This window comes from Drosophila yakuba, chromosome 3L (genome assembly GCF_016746365.2).
Source record: "Drosophila yakuba strain Tai18E2 chromosome 3L, Prin_Dyak_Tai18E2_2.1, whole genome shotgun sequence".
Classification (NCBI taxonomy): Eukaryota; Metazoa; Arthropoda; class Insecta; order Diptera; family Drosophilidae; genus Drosophila; species Drosophila yakuba.
Genome location: NC_052529.2, coordinates 9,178,900 through 9,201,249, shown reverse-complemented (window position 1 = coordinate 9,201,249; position 22,350 = coordinate 9,178,900). Strand labels below are relative to the sequence as shown.

At 38.3% G+C, this 22,350-nt stretch overlaps 1 protein-coding gene and 1 long non-coding RNA gene across 7 annotated transcripts in view; both read right to left on the bottom strand.

Annotated features, from left to right (window-relative positions):
- The window catches only part of LOC6533469 (DNA N6-methyl adenine demethylase), a 96,697-nt gene that overhangs the window by 14,117 nt on the left and 60,230 nt on the right, over positions 1-22,350 (bottom strand). The window lies entirely within an intron of this gene.
- LOC120321392 lies at positions 1,228-21,051 on the bottom strand. The gene is made up of 2 exons (XR_005560990.2): positions 20,024-21,051; positions 1,228-7,521 (listed from the first exon to the last, which is right to left on the bottom strand). It is a non-coding gene; the product is annotated as an uncharacterized LOC120321392 (long non-coding RNA).

Genomic DNA, 22,350 nt, shown 5'->3' with positions numbered 1-22,350 from the left:
CAAAAGTAGGCAGCTAAAGTTATTTCTCGCAGTGCTCCACAGTTGAAGGCTCTTGAGATTCTTGCGAACTGTCTGGCTATCTCCTCTCACACTCGCACACACACACTCACACCATCGCACAAGTAATTGCGACTGCATATGTGTGTGTGTGTGTGTGTGTGCCGTACTGTAATTGTACGTGTCGAGTGTGCGCCGTTGAGCAGGCTACACTTTTTACCCTCTTTTTTCTGCTGCCTTGTTAGCATGTGTCTGTGTGTCGAGGGCTTGTTCTCTGTGTGTGTGTGGTTGTGTGTGTTTTATTCAATTTAGCTTTCAATTAGGCTGCAATTGTTCGTCCATAGCACGGACAGTTGCATTCTTAAGCAGCTCGCTTCTGCGGCAGCTTAACTAAAATCGAAATAATCCACTGACATGACATTTGCCCCAAGAAATGCCTGACTAATTCAATTTACGCCATCTGAATTATTAAAGTTCCCGTTTGGTCAATCCGAAGGGCTTTTCATCAAGCCATCATTGATTGCAGGCAATTCCACTCACATCATCATTTCGATTGCATATTTGCGATAAATTAAATTGAAAAAGGGCGGTGGAAGTATACATTTGCTGCCGCTCTCGGTGGTCGGGCTGTTTATAATCAGTGATTGAAAGGTACTGTTTGCCCTCGACTATGCAAGGTACAAGGTAAATGTGTACAATTTAAATGGTAGCCTACGTGTTTTACCTAATAAGTATTCATTTTAGATACGTTCTTGTTTGTTTTCTGACATTATATGGCGTATACCCATAAAATCTATAGAAATCCATGCTAATGCACAAGACTAGGTACATTTACATAAACATTTACCATCACTGTTAATATAACATTAGTTTCTGGTAATCAATAGATCAAATATTGGCAAATCGCAGCCGAAAAAGAGGTGAGCAGACTTTACATTTCGAAAAGTCATTTGGAAATGGATGGAAATGCTTGTTATATAATGCATTTCGCTTTACTCCGCCCCCCTCCCTCCTTTTTTGTTTTGCCAGAAAACTCGTTTGGATGCTCTGTTCCCGTCTCTTTCTCTGCGCCTCCATCCATCTCTGTCTGCTCTTTTTTTTCTGCAGCGTCAGTTTCGTGCTGCCTTGTTTTTGTTTTAATTATTGCCAGGCATGCCATTAATTTTGGCATGTCGAGTCGTTAACAAATTCCTTGGCAATTCTTTTTTGCTCTTACTCTTCCTCTACCTCTTTTCTTTTATTTCTCTTATATTATAGTATTCTACTTTAATTTTGTTCCTCTTTTTTTTTTGGCACGCCATGGAAGTTCTATTGTTCTCCTTTTGGCCTTAATTTCTGTTTGCTGTCTTTAATCGGTTTTTAAGCTGGCGTTGCTAATTGTGGCATACTTAAGAAATATTTGCTGTCATCTCGCAAATAAATAATTACTTATGCATGTTCACCTCACAGAATGCAGTTTTTTTTTCTTTTTGGTTTGTTTTTATTTCACATTCGGTCGAGAGTCCTCGAAAGACTTTGGCATCGTCGTGACAAAAGTTAATTACAAAGTTTGCAGCGCGGAAACTGCCAAATGAACACGAACAAAGCGGAGCCCCCAAAACGGGGATAGCATGCAACAGCGACACTGCAACAGAAATCGCAACTGCAACAGCAACACATTGCAAGCAATACTTATCCATTAAAGCACGTACCAAAGTATTCTAGTCATAATTACACTATATTCCAAACTTTAGTTAGGATGAAGTACTAAGAATGCTAAAGAGCAAGCGCGTTTCATACAACTGGCGCCCAACGTGGGATGTTAGTATTACCATATTACTTATTTTTGGCCCTGTTTTATGTTTAGCCTTATTTTGCGGAGTGCATTACCAGAGAATATCCAACACCAACAACGTCACAGGCAGTTAGGCATTGTTGATACACCACACACACACACACATGTGTGTGTGTGCAATTGGCACACATGGACACACACTATCGCAATGGGGCCAAAAACAAGTGACTGGATCGCATTGTACAATAGAAAGTTAGCACAGCTCGTTGAAACTCGACTTTGATGCAGGAATGGGAAATGGAAAATGGGTTTTGGGAATGCGAATGGGAATGGGAACTGTCGACTCCACTCTACTTGTTGGATTCGCCGAGAAGATTGTGTACATCCGACAGCCGAAAGCAGAAAACCGAATGCTGAATGCCGAAAGCGATCGTAGATTTCCGCAGTTGACACTAGTGTGAGAAATTTGTCATGATGCAGTCGAAAATGCAGTTAAAAAAGGGATAAGGGGGCTGGTCAAATACTGGATAAAAGTGAGAAAATAAACCAATGGTTTTATCGAAATATCTTCCATTCGAAATTTATTACATTTTAAGAACTTGAAGCTCTCGATACCAATTAACTTGCAAGTTATGTGAAATGACCATATGACTTAGGGACTTTCCTTATGATTTACATATTCCAAGGAGCAGCTCTTGTTCAATTATTAATATGCAACTTTGGTTTATTTTGCCTGCCAAATTCATGCAAATGGCAGTACTTTAATCAAAGTCCTGATCCCAAATGGGAATGGTGTGTGTGAATGGAAAACTCATTAAGTGTGCTTGAGTCGAGTGGTATATTACAATTTATATGCCGAAATGTTGGCTGTTGGCTTAATTACTTGGCTTACTAAATACAAAGTAGCCCAACTGCGAAGAGGCGTTGCTTTCGTTTGGCAGCTGCTGCAAAGTATAAACAATTATGCTAAAATGCAATATTTACGGCCTCGTCGACTGTTATGCTAATCACGTTGTTTATGCTGCGATGGTGTGTGTGTACGGTGTGTTGCACGGCATATCTGTGTGTGTATATGTGTAGTGTGTGGCTGCATTGCCGATTGCATTTGCATACAAATTGCAATGTAGACGAAGAAGCAGCAACAAAAGCTGCAAAAACAGCAGCCACAATGCAGAACAAGTCTCGCATAATTACAAGCAGAAGGAGAAGATTTTTCGCAGGCCACAACATAAAGCGAAATTATTTCCCGTCTGCCGTTGCACTGCATATTTGCATTATTATTGGTATTTTCAAACCATATTTTTATGCATTTAATTGGCCACTGCAAAGCCATCGTTATGCTCTCGAAGTGTGTATAAAACATATAATAACTGTTTGTTCCATATTGATAATGTAGGCTATAATACTAAATTATGGCTAAGAAAAATAGTTGGGGAAAGAGAGTTTATTTGTTTCTTTGAGTGTATTTCCCTACATTTCCAGTTAAACATTTTAATCGGCTATTGTGTGCGATAAGTAACCCAACAGAAATTGATTCAATTGCTATGATTGGAAAAAGTAAATTGAAGGCAGCAGTTGCTGTGTTTCCTCCTCGCTTATTTATCCTTTTTAGCTGCACGCGATGATTTAATGCCGTGTGCCACTTCATTTTCAGGCTGTCCTGGCCATATTTAAATTATTATTATGCCCGGCCATAACAGACACAAAAACAACAACAACAATAACAACAACAACGACAGCAATAACGACGGCAGCAACATAATTAAAAACTTGTCTTCAATTGCCATAAATTCACGTCAAAGAATCTTGTTGCTAAAGTTGCCAAATACATTTTTTTGTGCGCTGCTCTACTCTGCTTTCGTTATTATTATTATTTTTTTTTACAACAATCTCTTTGCCTGGCCGGCCTGAAAATTGAAGTCATTATTATAATACTAGTTTGTGTTAGTTTTTCTGTGTGTGTGTTTTTTTTAACGTAAACTAGTTTTGTGGCTTGGCCGCGATTTGGCCAAGTGGAAATGTAAGTATTTGCAACAGTTTTCCCCGCCGATTTGCCACTCGGGTTATTAGATCAACTTGGCTAATTGCCGGCATATAAATCTATCTGTGTACACAGCTATTTGTGAGTCATGAGTTGGGAAGCTTTTAGCTTATGCGTTTCTTTTCTGCCAACGGAAATGCCAAACTGGACGCTTTTAAGAGGCAGCTAAAATGTACATATATATTTTACACCTCGACTGCTGAGCAACTTGACACCATGAATCACTTTTATCTGATTTGCTTGGGTATTTTGCGTATATCTATTTTTTACTGCCTTCGGCGAACTTGGCTTCTATTTCGATATTTTGATGAGCTGCGAGCGTTTAGTCATTTAATGAGTTAATTGTTTTTGCACATCGATTGAAAGTCAAATTGAGTGCTTTTCTAATGAATCGAGTAATTTGCATAGTTTAGTCAATTAGTTGGCTGTGTTTGCAACATTTAAGCTGGCGGGGCAACAACATAATTTATTTCATTTATGCCATATAATTGCGTAGAAGTCATAAAGTTGTGCTCTATACACATGTTCCCATGATTGTAAATGCCATCGTAAAAAATGTTTATACGGCCTGCAAAGTTTTAGCCAAAAAGAATAGTAAAAAGTATTTTTAATTTTAATGGCTTAGTTAACACGTTATTTCCGAGTTTATCGTGAGTGTGAGAACTCGCCAATCCTGTTGAATATGTATTGCGCTGCATTGACAAACTTATGCCAGTTTTATTTATACTTTCCCAGCATTTCCTCATTCGTTTTTTATAGCACTCAGCGAACAAATTCGCCCGTAATAAACTGTTCAAACAAATTTTACCCAATTTGTCTTCATTTATTTAGCATTTTTGCACTTCCCCCGTCTCGATTATTGATTTACATTCGCTTTTGCCCCACTCAACATTCATTTTGCACACCTGTGCACACCGCCCTCGATTTTCAACGTCATCGGTTACCAAGCTGGCTGGCAAAATAAACAACCAAATCAAAAATACCTTTTTCCCTCGCTTTTTCATTTTTTCATTTTGCGTGGCAACACGCGGCACCCTAAGCAAAAACCCACAAAAAACGACTACAATTAATTTGTATGGGCAAAAGAATGACAGAGCCCCAAAAAAAGCCAAGCAAATAAATATGAAAATATATAACAAAAAAAAAGGGGGGGAAGCAAGCTTTGAAAAAAGAGCAAGAACGGCACGCGAGCCGGCGTATCAATGACCAGGGGGCTTCCGAGCCCCCCAAACCCCCCTCAAAAAGCAGTGGCCTTAGGCTAAAAAACACAACAAAATCTCAAATGGGTGCAAAAGCGCTTTGAAAGTGTTGATGAATGAGTTTTTGGCTGATGTTGCTGCTGCTGCGGTTGTTGCTGCTGCTGTTGCTGCAGTTGTTGCTGCTGCTGCCGCAGTTGTTGTTGCTGCAGTTGTTGCTGCTGCTGCTGCCGTTCATATGTTGTCGTTGTCAAGTGCATAACAAACATGAGAATAATAAAAAAGGGGTGAAAAACAACGACAACTGGCAACTACAACCAAATGACTCAATTTACAATTGTAAAAAAATGGCAAAAAAGTTGTAAAAAATCCGCGTTGTCCCGTTGTTGTTCTTGTTGCTGCTGTTGCTGTTGTAAAATGCGCAAAATGTCAACGACAACAACGACGTCACAACACAGTTTTTTTTGCATTCTTTTTTGCCATTTTGTTGTATTTTTGCGTATTTTTTTTTGCGCTTTTTATGTGAATGTTAAATTCTGCTGTACGCGAGTGTGTAGTTTAAAGTTTTGCTTGTGTTTGGCGCGCTGTGTGTGCTTTGCGTTTATTGAACTCGCGACGCGGCATGAGGTTAATTGACCTCGTGCTTAATGCAAAAATAAATATAATTTTGTGCGGCAACAACAACGAGGCGAAGTCAAATGAAAAAGGGTCGCAGTTGCCGTTTGTGTGTAGTTTGTGTAGTAAGAAGTTTGAAAAGAAGGTAAAGAGCAAAGCAAACAAGTCAAAATGAAAACACGTTTAAAGTGTTTAACATACAAACTGATATGCGGCCAGTATGTGAGCGGTGTTTTGTGCCAGGTAAGCCCAGGAACAAGGGGTATTCGGAGGGTTAATGGGGCAGTTGGTCAGCTTAAACCATGTAAACGTGTCTCTATTCATCATTTAAAAGTACATACATGAATATATATAATAATCAAGAGTAATCAAGAGTATTAGCATGTAAAAGCTGTGAGCCAAACTTCATTCTCCATTTCAATTGGACTCACACAGATATAATAATTCCTACTCTAGAGACTATTTGATATGCATATCACACTGCCACCCACGTACAAATAAGCTGAATGAATATTTGAAAAATTTCATTAACTTCAAGTCTATGCAAATGACAGCAGAAACCAATAATATCCATGCGATATCCACTTGCCACACCCAAAATAATTAAACAATTTATTCTAAAAAAAATCAAAAGAATTGAGAAAAGGCCAAATTGCTCAGCAATATTTGCTGGATTATTTATTTGTTTGTTTTTGGCCAAAATAAAACTGTTGCCTACTTTTGGTTCATTGAACTGTCGCTAAATTAGCAACTTTCCCTAAATAGTGATGAATAATTTATAATTGAAATTTATGTCCCAATACTGTGGGGCATATTTTACGGGGAATACGCGGTGATATCAACTCTTTGATTCATTTCAACTCAATTCGATTCGATTCAATTAAGTTTTGCTTTATAAGACAAACGAGATGAGGAGTTATAATAATTCTAAATGATATTTTTCAAAATTAAATGCCACGTGACATGCATAATTTATTTGCCGAGGTTAATGCCTTAAATTCGCGTTAAAAATGCAAAATGGCTTTTAATTATGCATAATTATTTCGGTTAGCCGAGAGTCTAATTAAACACAATTAAAATGGTTCTTCGCTGCCACAAAATGCAAATGAGGAAGAAGTCGTAGAAGAAGGCGGTTCACTGACCGCCGAATAAGTGAACTTTTGCCCAAGAGCTACCAGACTCTTGAGTTTGAAGCCAAGCGCCGGATCAACTTCAGATCCAAGCGATTGAAGTAGGGGTCCAAATCCTAGACTTATGTAGTAACTTTTTGGGATTACACCCGGAATCGGAATCGGAATGGGCCGGTTCTGGCCATCCATCCCCTAAGCCTGCACATTTCGTGGCTTATCCCACGTCATTAAGTTACTTAATCACTGTATTTAATTTCCTTACGGCCCCGCTCATTATCTCGTCGTATTACTGCAGAGTAAAGTGGATCTGGAGATTGGAGGTTGGGGAATGGGGAATGGGAAATGCGGAATGGGGAACCCGATGTGAGTTGGAGCGTACTAAGAGATACTCGCACTCGCATGAATCACTCATACCGCCGATTCGGCCAGCTGGTTTTGGCCTTTTCTCTCATGCTCCACCTCACCTCACCTCGCCTTATCACATTTCTCTTCTCTGTTCCACACTTTACTTTACTTTATTTATTTTGCGGAAATGTTTTCCTTTCCTCAACGTTTACACCAGAAACTCGTTTCGCTAATTGGCCCCAAAAACAAAGAGCGGCGCAAAAAAATGCGAATAAATTGGCGACAGACATTAAGTGACTTGTCTTGTTAGCCCGATTCCGATCCCAATTCCAATTCCGATTCCGATTCGGATTCGTATTTGGATTCCCGCTCCTTACCAACCGTCGATTTGGGTTAAGCACAACGCAAATGTCCAGAACTTACCTGCAAGGGAAAGCGAGAAAAGTGTTAATTAGTAAAAGTCGTCTGCTGGCCAAGTGAAATCAAGAAAAGTGCTTATTATAAATGAATGCCTAAATGCAGTTGAGTTCAATGTGGGTCGAAATGCAATGATATAAGACGGTTCCTTATAAATCAAGAAGAATTGCTTATAATATATGAATGCCTAAATGCAGTTCACTTCAATGTGGGTCGAAATGGAATAATATAAGATGGTATCCTATACATATTACTTTTATTACTTGCAAATCGGGTCAATACAGCTGTATTCCACTAAGGATTATGCTATGATATTTACTTGATATTTACTCCCTTTAATCGTTTTTAACTTTCAGTACTTTAACTATGTTTCCATAATTGTTTGTCTTTCTCGCTGTGAGGATGCTGCCTTCGGGCCGAGTGCTCCCCCGTAATTACACCAATCGATTGCAGTTTATAGGAAAATACGGCGCAGATCCGAAGGCCAGAATCGGAGGGCACAAAGGAGAACCTCGGGCTAGTGGTTATCCTTGAAATAGTACAATGCCTGCTGCCCGCGGAGGCTGCGAAGTCGGAGGTTGCGGCTGCGCGCTGCCAAGGTAAACACTGTCATAAGATCGAGTTGGTGCGAGAGAGAGAGAGGGGACGATGCGGAGCGAAAGAGACGGCATGGTAGGGAGTGAAAGAGAGGGAGGCAGCATAAACAGGCTCCAGAAAGAGAGGGGGCGAGTGCACATTAAAAAAATGGGAAGAAGACAAACTGCTTTCAGATTGAGAATCAGATTCTTTTCTTCTCCTTTTGCTCTTTGTTCGCTGGCCAGAAGAACACAAAAAGCAAAATACAAAAAATAATGGAAAACAAAGAGAAAGAAACTGAGCAGCAACAACAAAACTCGATTAACTCGACATTAATTTTAATTCGACATTTGCCTGTTCCTTAGTTTACTTTTTTTTTATGTTTATTGTCCTCTCTTTGAAACCCTATTTTGTGGAATTTCTTTTGATTTCTTGTTGGTCTCTTTTCTTTGTTTCCCCGCAATTAAACGTTTGGGTTTTTGTTTTCGTTGTTGCTTTAATTTATATTTTTTTTTTTACTTCGTCTGGCCCTCTCCATTTGCCCTCGAGTGTCTGCCAAAATGCAAAGTGTTTTTTATTAAACGAGTTCTATTTCCGTTTTCGACTGACTTTAACGAGGCATCATAAATCATCGAGGTTCTGTATTTCCACATTTCAAGCGAATGGATCTGTCTCTAGTCTCCTTAGTCTGTAGCAAATGCAATCAATGGAGTCGTAAAACATATTTAAAACCAATTCATATTTATATTAACGACTTCCCTTTTAGGAAGAGTGGAAGTATTGTAATAAAATCCAATGAAGCCTTTGGATTTTACCACTAATTAGGTAATTTATCCTAGGCCCGCAGATTGTGCAAGCCATTAATAATTCCGGAATTTTGTTAGCTTACTAAACGGAACTTGACTATAAATATTAAGTTTTTTATGAAGCTTATTCTTTAACTTTCCTGCAAATTATATGTCACTAATTAATTACACCAGAGTGAAAAAAAAAAAAAAAATCAATATAAATGGCAAATGAATAATGGAACCCTATCACAAGAATCCTTGGCTAAAAGTGCAGTTAAACGATGCGGCAATAATTGATTCGCTCATCGGCGCAGCGAATGTGGCCATAAAAGTGGCCAAGTGTTTGGGCCATGGTCGCCGACACCATCTCATTTCTGGTCATGTGCATTCCCGGGTTCCGAAGAGGTTAAGACGCTGTTTTGCGAACCAATCGAACGAGGACGGGGCACTTGAGGCTGTGTTGGGGTCACGTAGAGCCCATTTATATCAAATTATCTTACCATAATAATGAATTGTTGGCAATTATAGGCATTATCGTTATTTATGGCCCTCGAAGTCGTATTCCAATCTCTTTGCATTTTCCACGTCCCGAGGGAGTGCTTTAGCCCTGCCAGACATACAGACATCCAGACATACAGACATATAGACATTCAGACATACATAAAAGTAAATCTAATTAAACGAGAATGCCTCGCGATCCGAGGGCTTCGAATAGAACCTGTGTAAATGGTCTATGTTCGCAGGGGGAATTCGTGCGATTCAGTCTGTGACTCATTGTAATTGGCAACTTCCGCTGTGCCAGGCGGAATTAATGAAATGTCTTCCCAAATCGACATTGAACAACTAATTGAGTAAAACATGAATTGCCCTAGATTTTTCCCGAAAACCGAGCAAAACAAAAACAAACCGTATGATGATAAGGCATGGGGCCCCATAAAACATTCTGTTCAAGGCAATAGCGGCACTGATAAGCGTTCTCTATTTAGTAATATGATGTTGCTATGATATGGTCCCAAGTTCCAAGCAGAATTTCAGAAATATGACGGAAGATTTTGGCAGTGTAAGGGAAATTTTCGCTGAGATATCTCAGGTGTTTTTATGGCCCTTTTGGGGGTTACCCCGTGATCACTATCACACTTTTATGACAACCATTAAAACTAGTTCCGCGAAATTATATGACAGGCGAAATTATATTTACTTCCAAAGTAGAAGTATTTCCTAATTGTTTTTAAAATATTTACCTTAATAATAACACCCCAACCTCGCAACAATAATGAATGCTCTTTGGCTAATGGCATTTCCTGCCTCGATTTAGTTGCCAATCAAGCGATGACTTGTGCCTTTTCCTTGCACTTTTATTCAATTTAATCTAGGAGGGTCGGTATTTTTCCATTTTCATTTTCATGCAACACACAGCACAGCACACACCCCTCTTTAAGGCTTAATTAGAGTTGCGCTTTTATATCCCATTTCCTGTGTGTTGACTTACTTGGCAACAAAGAAAAACCAATCAGTCAACGAGAAAAGATACAAAACGAGAGGAAAATGTTAATCAAAACAGTCTATTTCGATGGCAAAGAGAAATGGAGGACTAGGGGCAAATAAACACAAATAAATGTAAATATTATAGTGACCAGCATCACAGTATTTATTATGTCACTCACAAAATTGTTTTGTTCGGCAATCAGATTCACATAAAAACGACACAAATCAAGTATGCAAAATAGGCAAAAAAGTTGCTAATAATTATAACTTTTGGGGGGTTTTTGTGTACCTTAGTTATTCTATGGCTAGTTATTTAATCATATTTTGTTATGACTGGCATTTATTTCTAAAATAGTTTGCAGTTATTTATGGAAATGCATTTTTCTTTAAGAGGTATTTTTGCAGCCTCGACTTCATTTGGAAACCATTTTCGTTGGCACTTGAATTTAATTAAAATGAATGCAAATGCAGAAACCATAAAGTTGAAAGTTTATTTGCATTGTTATTGCAATTTTGTGATTGTCACTTGAATTGTTTAGTGTTGTTACTGCATTTTTGTTGGCAATTTTTATCGCAGCTCTTTTTGTTGGATTTGTATGCCGTGCATTTGTTATTTTTTCAACTTGGCTGCAGACTTGCGGCCCCTTGGCATTAAACGAAAATGTATTTCGCAAGTTTTGTATGTGTAAATTGTTGCTCATGTGGAAAACTATTTCTGCAGACCGAATACAGAAAAAAAAGTTGAAAATGGCCGAAGAAATGTGTCAATTAAATTTGAAGTGCAACAGCAGTTGGCAATTGACTGCATAGTATCTACTAGATGTATCTACGTATCTCAACATCTCAGCCAGTCTCTCTTGCTCAAGCGATTTGCTTTTCTTTTGGCCATATTTGTGGAAAATAAAATTAAACTGCAGTTTAAACAAAGCAAAAATTAAAAGCAAATATTGCCAGCCCAAGAAAATGGGAAGAGAGCGAGACACATTTACATATGCAAACATGACATAAAATGTTGCCTGCCCACTGCCACGCCCCCTTCTATAACTCCTTTGGTTTGGAGCGCCTTCGCTTGAGTTTTCACCCCATGCTGACTGACTCTTCGGGTCTCTGCTGGAATTTTAATAAACGAATGTCAATATTTGCCCAACATAAAGCAGAAAATACAACGATGGCCCCACAATTGTAGTTGTCGGGTGAAAGCGGAGGAAAATTGGGGGAAAATGGAGGGAAAATGGGGGCTTGCGTGTACGAAAAGTCAGAATTTCTCTTCATCTGATGTTTGCCCAAATGTTGTATATTTTTCTATTTCATCCAACTGGGCTGGCAGCTCCTCGATTTGGCCAATTCAATTAATCTGCAATTGAAATGCAATTGCTGTCACAGGTGTTTGCAAACGATAAGCTAGGCTAAAACTTATGCACCCAAATGGGAGCCAGAGGAATTTTGATGGCCTGCATTGCACTTTTGGCTCAAAAGGATATTGAAGGTTTCAAACTTCCAATTTTGGGCAGGTGTTAAATTGAGGCAATAATTGGTATGAACTGGAACAGTTGTTTATAGAGATGAAGCTTCTTGTGTTTAAAACAATATTTCATTTAAGGGAAATATAATTTAAAATAGAACATAGTTTGTTCAAGAAAATTGCTTTGACCTGATACCCGGATATATATTGCATACCACGAAACTCAGGCTTGAGTAAACTTGAGGTCCGGAATATGCGCAAATACCTGGGATGTAATTCCGTGCATAGGGATTATAAGCAATGGCATGTAACCTATTTGCAAATGAGGGAGATATGTGAATCCAATTTGAGGTAAATTGCTTGGCAATCCGGCAGAAACTATTCCTGATAATCTACCTTGAGCAAACAAGCAAACAAATGCAAAGCAGTTGTGTTTCCATATCTATATATCTATTACAGGCATCGGTAAGGTAAGGAGGAGAAAAGGAGCAAACATTGTGCCGTATAGATTACTGGGCAATCGCCTAACACCTGAGCTAAGACACTGATAAGGCCGAAACCCATCTCCATCCACGTTCCTGCCGCATTTATCGATGTGTGCATCTGTGGGAAAACGCTGCCTGCTCGCTAGTTTTGTATCTTTTTCCCACTCCACCCAACTCGGCACTCGATAATCGTTAGCAGTTATCATGGCTTTTGGCACTACAAGACAGCTAAAAAGTGAGAAAAATAAAAAAACCCGAGAATTGCTTTGGCAACACTCTACGGGCGAAGGAAAGGACTCTTAAATCTGCATCTCCGCCTTCTTGCCATGCAAAACACTTAACCATTATTTTTTCTCCATTTTTTTTTTGTCGATTTTTTTCGAGGCATCTTCTGGCTTTATCAATTTGACATATTGACGTTGAGCGCTGAAAGTGCATTAAAGTAGCTGGCAGATGCATAGATACAAATGTATCTGGAAAGCCAGTTTCCTCTGGATTTTCCTTGGCTTTTTTTCGGTGTTGACACCTGACCCGATTCATGGTCACAAGCGATGACAAATTGTACTCCAAGCCAAAGGAGAGGCAGCGAAAGAGAGAGCGATAGATGGCTGTGCGATAGAGACAGCCTGCAAGTGCTTGTTAGCGCTTTTGGCATTGTTTGTGCACTATTCTGGCCCAAACCATTCCGTTTCTTCCCCTCCTTCTGCATACACATACATCGTTTACTTGGCCTTTTTGCTTTGCACGCTTTTTCGGTTTTTAGCAAAGTCATGGAGCCGCATTTCTCACATCAAAAGTGGGGATCCCCGAGGGAGGGGGCCTCGTACTCAGACTATAGTCTATATGGAGGGCTCCAGACAGGATATGAAAAAGTGTCGGTGTATAATGGCAAAAGTCTAAGATATACTGGCAACAACAAAACAAATACCAGAGTGCAAATAAAGATGCAAAAATGCACTTAAACTCAAGTGAACTCTGGCCACAAAAAGACAGAGTCGAAGGAAAATAGGGTTTCCATTCGCAAAGAATTTCCAGCGAAAATGTGGGGGATTTCATTTAAATTTTCGTACAATAACATGTCTAATTTCGAGTAGTTTTCCTTGAACTGACGATTAGTTGGAATATTTCGATCGCTTGCTATAAATTTCAGCTTTTCGGACTTTCGACGTGTTGTTTTGGTGACTCAAGGCAATTGTGGCAAATTTTATTTCTTTATAAAGACATTGGCCGAAGTTTATCGGCTTTGGTATCTGCTTAGAGATAAGAACTATTCGTTATCTGATTTATGGGTTCTTTACCTAATAAGTTATAAGCAAGCTATGATGAAATTAAATATCGTTCAAAATATCACTTTCCTTATCTGCTTAATTCTGATTAAAGATTACGTAATTCAGATTACTTTTAAAGGTACTCAAGGTTGCCAATAATTTTTCGCAAAAACCTTAAGCGCCTAAATATATGTACGTATGTATCGTTTATTTGCTTATACTATTAGTGACATGAAAACTAATTAAGTCACTTTTTCCTTGACAGCATTTTTAATGAAAACATCCAGTTAGCTTTGTGGCCTTTAGTGGAGCACTAAAGCTGTCTCTATAAGGTCTACTGGGCCAAATTGTTGGCCATAATAACCGAAAGGCAGCGTAATAAATTTTAAATAATTACCTATTAAGGCTTTACTTGGTTGGCTGGTAGTTACTTATACATGAATCATCCGTTTGTGTACGTATATTACTCGGTTTGTCTGTATGAACGTGGCCATAATGGTCTAAAGCGAAGAGGAAGAAACACGAAAATGGCTCTCGAAATTGCTGTAATTTATGATGATGTCCTAGATTACATGAAAATTGTTTTCTTTCGATTACAGTTCGCCACAAATAGTGGTACATATTTATAGTTATACATTTAACTTTGCTCATAGTGCGGACATTTGTCACAGTAATTTAAAGGCATGTGAAAGAGTTAAATTAAATGTAAATATAATAAACGTGCAGCATAAATCCCAGCCTGACAGTTTGCCCCTAAAACCCTCTTCTCACCAACGAGCTGGCAAACTGGTTGGGACAACTTTCTATAGATACTTAGATACATCTGACGGCTTCCTTGAGCGTGTTTGCTTTTCGTAAAAAAACTAAAAATGGAAAAAATTAAATGCAAAACTAAACCTAAATATTTGATCTGAACTATGCCAACCTGGTTTCGTTTCTAAAAACCATATAAAAAGTTTCTATTATGTCTTGGGAAGTTAAGCAGTTGATTTACTGCCTCTAGTAAGTACTTTTTATGTGTGCGTGTGAGTGGGTTTATCTACTAGAACCTAGCTATACATATTTATATACATATTGTACATATTTTTTTGAGGGCAAACAGTTGGGGGGGTTCAACTATCGCATTATTTATGAGTTTGTTTGTTGCTCTTGCTCGTCTCTCGTATCAGCTCATTACAATGATTTATATTGGGCATTAGATAAATGCTATTGTGAAAGTTGTAAATGCTGTGTGTATATATTACAGACGCTGGCATATAGATATTTTTATCAAATTTCCCCTTTCTAAAATTAGTCTAGGAAATTTGCCAAGAAATACATTTTACAGCCCAATTTATAATGCTGAATGCAACAATTTCTTGCTGCTACTGGCAGATATTTCAATTTACATTTAGAGCAAGAGTAGTTTTGCCCACAACATTGTTGGAATAGCTTTCGAATGCTAATTGAATTCGCCATGGTCGAGCATAATGGCCTAATGGATATTATTAGTGGCTAAATGCTCGTTGTCAGCTGTCCGAGCATTTCCTTTGAAATTTGTCGAACTGAATATACACAGTTCAATTCAATAGTATTAATACTAAAGTTACCCTTTAATCGTATATATGCTATCTGGCATAATGCAGTTATTCGAAATTAGCTATTTACTAAATTTCATCAATTTTGTGTTGATTTCCTTCATTTCTCGCAGTCATGCAACAACATTTTTGGTTGTTAGCTAACTGCAACATGCAGCTGCAACAGCTGACTTTCTCACATGAATATTTTTGTTTTTATTTCTCTTGTAGTGCCTCTAATGATTTGCACGAAGTAAAACTTTAATTTATGTATAAATTTAATTTAATGCCGGAAAACTCATGAAAAATTTGTTTCTTTCTTTTGCACTTGGCTATTTTGTAATGAAAATTTGGCAACAAAATAATGAAGAGGAAAGGCGGAGGCGCAAAAACTTTTGCGCAAATGCCTGGCATTTATTTCAATGGACGAAGTTTTCTTAGCATTTTTATTGATTGCTGGCGAAATTCCGCTCTTTAGTTTGTATAATTTTCCCTGGTTTAATTTTGTATTTGTTTGATCAATTTACAGCTCATTGTGACTTTCAACTTTTGTGTGCTATGAATTGTTTAAACAAGTTTTTGTACGATTTTGTTTTATTTTATTTAGCATTTAGGTAATTTTAGATGAAAAGTGTTTAGTCATTATATTTTAATGATTCAGTAACAATCTTTCGATAGAATTTTTGAGTACTTAAAAATTAGGCCAGGCTAATTAGTCATCATTAATTTGCTCGAGCATACAATGAAGTAATTAGGACACGAGAACACCGAACCAATCAATTTAGATAACACATCCCAACTAGCACTCAGCTGGATTTATGGACCTTAGCCCAAGGTAAAACCAGATAGATGTAGGGGAGATTTCCCCTATAAGGCGGCAGCTGCAATACCTGAGATTAATGAGGGTAGGAGTACAAAGAAGACAGGCCGTAAAAAAAAGGGTTGATAAGGAATTTTCGATTAGAACCTGAAACAACTCTGCCCAAGGGTTAGATAACTTTTTTAAAATTCCTTAAATAGAAGAAGAAAAAAAAAACGGAATTTAATGAGTTTTTGCCGAGGGGAAAAGGGGGATTCTTATGAAGACATGTGAACTTGATTGCCAAATTTGTTTTTGCTCTCATAATTGTTTGTTGCTATGTACTTTTCGTGTATGGGAAGAGCAAAAGTTGAGAAATTGCGTGTGTATGCAAAACTTTTACATGGATTTATAAGCTGGGAAAACTTTTTCCCAGGCGACTCAAAGTTTTGTGCAGCATTCGAACAAAAAAATTTATGACAGTTTGGGAAAAGTTTTTTGTTCATTTTTTTTTGTTGTTCGTGCCCCCGGCCAGAAGAGTAGAACAGAAATTACTTAAAAAATGACAGTAGAAGGCGGAGCCGTGCACAAATTGAAGGCGTGGCTGCAAGTACAAAATGCGTAGTGAAAAACTGAGAAAGAGAAAGAAAGCAACCTTTATGAATTGAATTGCATAAATCATGTGGGGAAAAGTTTTGTTCTTCGAGAGGATGGAAAGCGGAGAGATCTCAAGGTAGCGCCTATTGCCAGGCAGATAAATTCACAGAGACATGCGGAAATGCAGGGGTTTTCAGCACAGCCCGGGGTGGAGCAAGGGGCTCACCGGGCGTATACTTGATATGGTAATTTATTATGTTTTTATTGCCTTTTGTTGTGTGCGATGAGCCAAAGCGGAGCGGTCTGCAGCCCTTGCCTGGTCATTAATCTTGGTTATGCCGCTCGCTCGCACACATGCACGACGTATATACCCAGCTCACACACGCAGTCACACACCCTTTGCCACACGGACACACTATGAGTTATCCTTCTGCTTTTGTTCGCAACTTGAGTCGCGGCCAAAATGCCGCCACGCATAAATACGAGTCTATTTAATTGCGCCTTCGGAGGGGTATATTTCCGGGTTCGATAGGGGTTGGAATAAATAGTATTTGTTTTTCTAAATATTTAAGTATTTAAAATTAGTAATATTTAGACTTTCAAGTTTACCGTACTTTTAGAGAACGTAGAGTAGATACGAAGCAGTTAAGTATTTTACAGGCTGAAATGTTTTTGATATAATAATGTAAGCATTTCATTTTTGGCAATACAGCAGTTGTGCATGTAAACACTTGACATAATATAAAATATATATTATGAGGTAGAACGACATTGTTATTTTTGGCAGTAAAATGTGAAATATTTCAATGATAGATTAGAACAGCATAAAAGCAATGCCAAAGAAATTTGTCATTTCATTTTTGGCAGCAAATTGGACTGATCTTAAAATATTTCTTCATATTACGGATATTTAGTGTGTGCAAGTATTTGCGTGGTTAACCTATTTGGTAAGCGAATGCTACCAACTTTGTAAGGAAGCGGAATCAGAATAATAAGCAGGGTATTATAAGTTCGACTTTGCACTGCCGGCTCATTACTTTCTTCCTGTTTTATGGTTGTGTGCGATATGGGCACGTGTGTGCGTGTTTGAGTGTAGCGCAAAAAATTAAATTGCGCAGATAAATTTGCGCAACGCTAATAAATTAATATTTATGGTTGCCTGCCCTGCATAATTGTAATTCTCGCTTTCCGCCTCCCCTATGCGTGTAATTCCCCTAACTCGATTTTTTATTTTAGTATTTTGTATTTCGAATTTCGTATTTCTTTCTCATTTATTATGTGTTACTTTTGCACATTTGGCGCCTGGCCATCGCAAAATTAGTGCATCGGTTGTTTTAGTAAATGTATCTTCAAGATGCACATCATATAAAATCTATATATACACACACGATCTCGTTATTGTGCGCCGTATTTTATACAGCTTGTTTTCTTTATTTATTTTTTGGCGAGTGTGTGTATGGTTTTTTTTTGTACTGTTTTTTATGTCGTGCCATTTCAGCGAAGCTCGGCAACAAAGCATAATAAAACTAATTGTCTGCGCTTCGCTCTCACACACAGATACACCCATACATAGTCACACATTCGCAGATAGTTTCGCGAAAAGAGAGACAGCAAAAAAATGAGGAGAAGCGGACCACATGTTTGCCATTCTGAGTGTTCCTTCGCCTGGATAAACAACAAAAATTCTCCCATCTCTGGCAAAATATTCCTTTTCTTCTCCATTTATTTAACCCTTTCTTCTGCCTCCTTTTGGTATTTTCTTTGGCTCACACAAAAATTTATGCGAACCTCCATTTTGCATTACTCATTTTGGGGCCTACAAAATTCGTATATTGAGGCAGTTGCAATTACAGTTAAAATTGCAGTTACAATTCGGAATATATAATCTTCCTAATCTGATTTTCGACAAGAGGTACGAATTTCTTAGAGATAAGAATGATTTTCAGAAATTCCTATATGCTCAAGTTATATAGTTATATTTACACTTAATGGTAATTAAACTTTTATTGAAGAGCTACACCTAGTTCCATAAAATATATTATACTATATAAATAAGGAGTTATAAACGTTTATTTTCCCTACAATAAAGTTTGCCAGACCTATAAAAATTTAGCGAATAATCATGTTCACCTTTCTTGTATCTATAAATTGGAAAAGATTTTCTTGTAGGTGAATTAAGTCTTGAGAAAGCTTTTGAAACGAAACTATCTTATTTTTAATTCGTTGAGTAATTAAAAATAATCACATAAATTCCCTCATGATGTGTATATTTCGCAAGTTTTCACAACCATGCATTCCCAATGGCCCAACTCGAAGAAAATCCAATTTTTCGCTCCGCTGCGGCGAAGTGTTGCAGGCACACAAGTTTTCGCGCGGTGCACGCCTCATCGAAGTCATGCAATGTGCAGATACAAAGTAACACAAAGTGTATCTGGCGGATCGTTGGTCTATTTTTTGGCTCTTTGGCCACTCGTCTCTTCGCTTCGTTTTCCAACCATTTCCAAGCGGGAAACTTAATTAATTCATTAAAAATGTAGGAATTGCATGCTTTGCTCGCTTTAGGCAAATGAATTATTAATAGAAAAAGAGCTACAGGGCAGCATATCTATATCTATTTATTCATAAAAAGGTTCTCCCGGATGTCGGACAGCCCCTTTCGCGAATTTTGCAAGTGTAATCAATGCTGGAGAGCTTTTTTCTTGATTTCGTTTATTTGCTTCTTTCATCTATCTTGTCTTCAATTTCAATTCAATTTCGATTCGTTACGCTTTGATTTTAATGCAAAAATCCTGTTGTTGTTTCTCGATTTCTTGGTTTGTTTGTTCTTCAACTCTCCACTCGAGTACTTTTATTGATGATATCGTCTCTGAGTGATTGAAGTTCCATCGACCGAGTCTGCGATGACAGACGGAATGTGATTTCTCAGCTGGGTTAGTCAGCCCCTTGGAGAAACGACTGCAGAGTCATAACCTTCGACATCCCGAAGTTTGGGGATTCGATCGGATAAAGTACCATTGTCACGACCTGCCGTGACTTTTGGTATTTCCCGTTTCTCAAAAGGGTAATGAAATTTCATTTGTTTTCTGATTTATAATAAACTTGGCTTTAATTTAATGATTGAATACTCAAAATACCTATTAAAATTTACATATCCCATACTTGTTTTAACCCTATTACTATTACTATTCTCAGACAAAGTTTTTAATTAAAATGTAAAATAAATTCCTTCTTACAATACGATTGCAATGACTCGAATTTCTTCGCTGTTTTCAAGGGTTGTTTGTCCCCCTGAATCGCGTAGTTTATGTGCCGCCCTTTGGGGTGGGAAATTCGATCAATAATAATCTACATAAGTTCACTTAAGTCGCAGAGGTGAGCGCGGATAAAAGACCAAAGAAAATCCTGCCATGATTGATGTTTGTTTTTTCGATGGGAGTGTCCGGCTTAAATGGGTTTTTAATATCGTTCGATAGTCGCTGGCAGATCACTTACTTTTTATCACGATTTAAAGCTGCTGGGGGTATAGGTTTCAGTCGCAATATGGCAAGTCTAGGTCGGATTTCGCGATTTCGAATATTGAAGTTGGATGCACCTTATGAGTTTTGCGTTTTAACGCTGCTTATTATTCAATTTGATTCTGGCTCTTATCGGGTTTGGTTCTTGAGTTATTAATATACTTTATGGCTGTGATGGTTGTTGATGTGTTGTTATTTTAGAAATAGATTGCACGGAATTATCAGATTATACTTCTTTACTTTATTATTATCCTACTACGTATTCATTGAATATTTATTACATATAATTAAATTTATTTTGCTGCACAACACAATTAAACAATTAAATTGTTTATGCTGGATACTATTTACACAATTACTGGTTAGTTGTTGAACAATATTTGCTGGGCTTTGTTGTTTTTATTTATTTACTTAATGACGCTTTCGCTGTTGATGTTTTTTTTTCGCTGTGCACTTGGAATGACATTTTGAATTTGATTTCGAAGCGCGCGTAAATTAATTTTATTTACTCGCTGGCTTAATATACGTATTCTTTCGTTTGTGTGCTCCGTTGTTGATAAGGAAATCACATTTTCAATTGGCAACTGGCCCAAATTTCATTAGTTGCTTGTGTTTGTTATCTTTTTGCTCGTGCTGCTGCTACTGCTGCTGCTGCTGCTGCAGCGGAAATAAACAATCAATTTTAGTTAAAGAATTTACGCAGGCACACCAGTAAATCCAATCAGCTTGCCACTCGCACACACTATACGTATTTGTGGAATTTACTTTTAATTTTTCGGATAATTCCCCGCTTATTTATCTTTGAATTACTTTTGTATCTTTGAGATGCACAAGCGCGGGTGAAGTGGGGGGCGTTGCTGATTCTTCGGTGTTAGTGGTGAGTGGGTGGTGGGCGCGTAACCGTTGAATAGCTGCTCAAAAACCGGGCTGATCGGCCGACGTTTCACGTTACGTCCTCGAGGAATCGCGCTTACAGAATGAATCTGAATCTGAACGTGGAGTGTAAGCAGCGTAAAAGATACAGATACAACGGCGACGACTTCGGCAGCGCCGTTTGTCTTTGGGTGTGTGAGTGCGGCCACGGCCGTGCACGGGTGTGAGCGTGTGGTGGTGGAGCCGAGAGCGCATGCGAGAGAGCCGAGCGCAGCCGAAGAAACGTGTTTGCCGCCATTGTGGCGACGCGGGAGAGCGAGAGCGTCGCTCTCTCGCCGGCATTCGCCGACAGCGCTGCCGACGTCGGCGTCTTGCAACTTGGTGTGCGTGTATCTGTGTGCGGTTGCTACGGCAAAAAGGTAGTAAAAAATAACTGCGGTAAACCGAAAAGGCACAAAAAAATTAAAGGAAAGGCGGGGAACGACCGAATAGAAAACAAAAACTGAAAACGAAAACGGGGGAACCATTGCCACCCACTTACCCCCCTTGGAAAACGCAAAACCCCCCTAATGCCTCCTAAATTCGTACTTCTTAAGTTCTTTTCAATTTCTTTAGCCATTTCTGACAGCGAAATGTGCAAAGTCTTGGGAATTGCCTTTCCCGATAACCGATCTCCACCTTTGTTGCATATTTTTAGGCTACTTACAGCGCACCAGGACTATATATTTTAGGCCAAATAGCTGGCATCTTGATAAGCAGTTACTTACCTGAAACGAGAAAGAAGCAAAGATCGATTAGATAAGCAGAATAAGGTGAATGGGGGAACGTGGAGTGGAAAATAGATGGGCTGAATTTAAATCTAGATAGGAACGCAAATTCCGTCGATGGTAATTGCATTGGGGATACAAATTGCAAAGAAACCAAGTTCATTGCGCTGTGAGGAGCTTAGATATTGTTTCTCCAAAGTATATACAAAGGTAGCTTATATGCTGTATATAATTATTTTATGATTTCTTGAAAAGGAAACCTTTAAATTACTTGTAGAAATTCTATGAATCAAAAAGCTAAAAGAACGAATGCCACGAAACAAATTGATAGTTGGAAATACCAGGAAATCCTTTAATTATTTCTATTAATACAAATGACCAGTATTGTTTGCTCTAATTGGCACTTAAGTTGCCGGGAATCAATATCGAGTGAGTTTGAATTAGCGAACAAACTTCGAGGGGCAACTTTATATTGTGCCATTTATATTGATTTTGGGTGGGATGTACGCATATCGTTATGGCAGCTGGGACGATGATCAAACTCAATTTAAATTGGTTTCCTTGAATTGCCATTTCCCCAACAGTTTGCAACTTCAACTTCCTCTGTTTTTGCCCATTTCTATCTGGCTTTTTGTTTTGCTTTTGCTCTTTTGCCACGCAACTC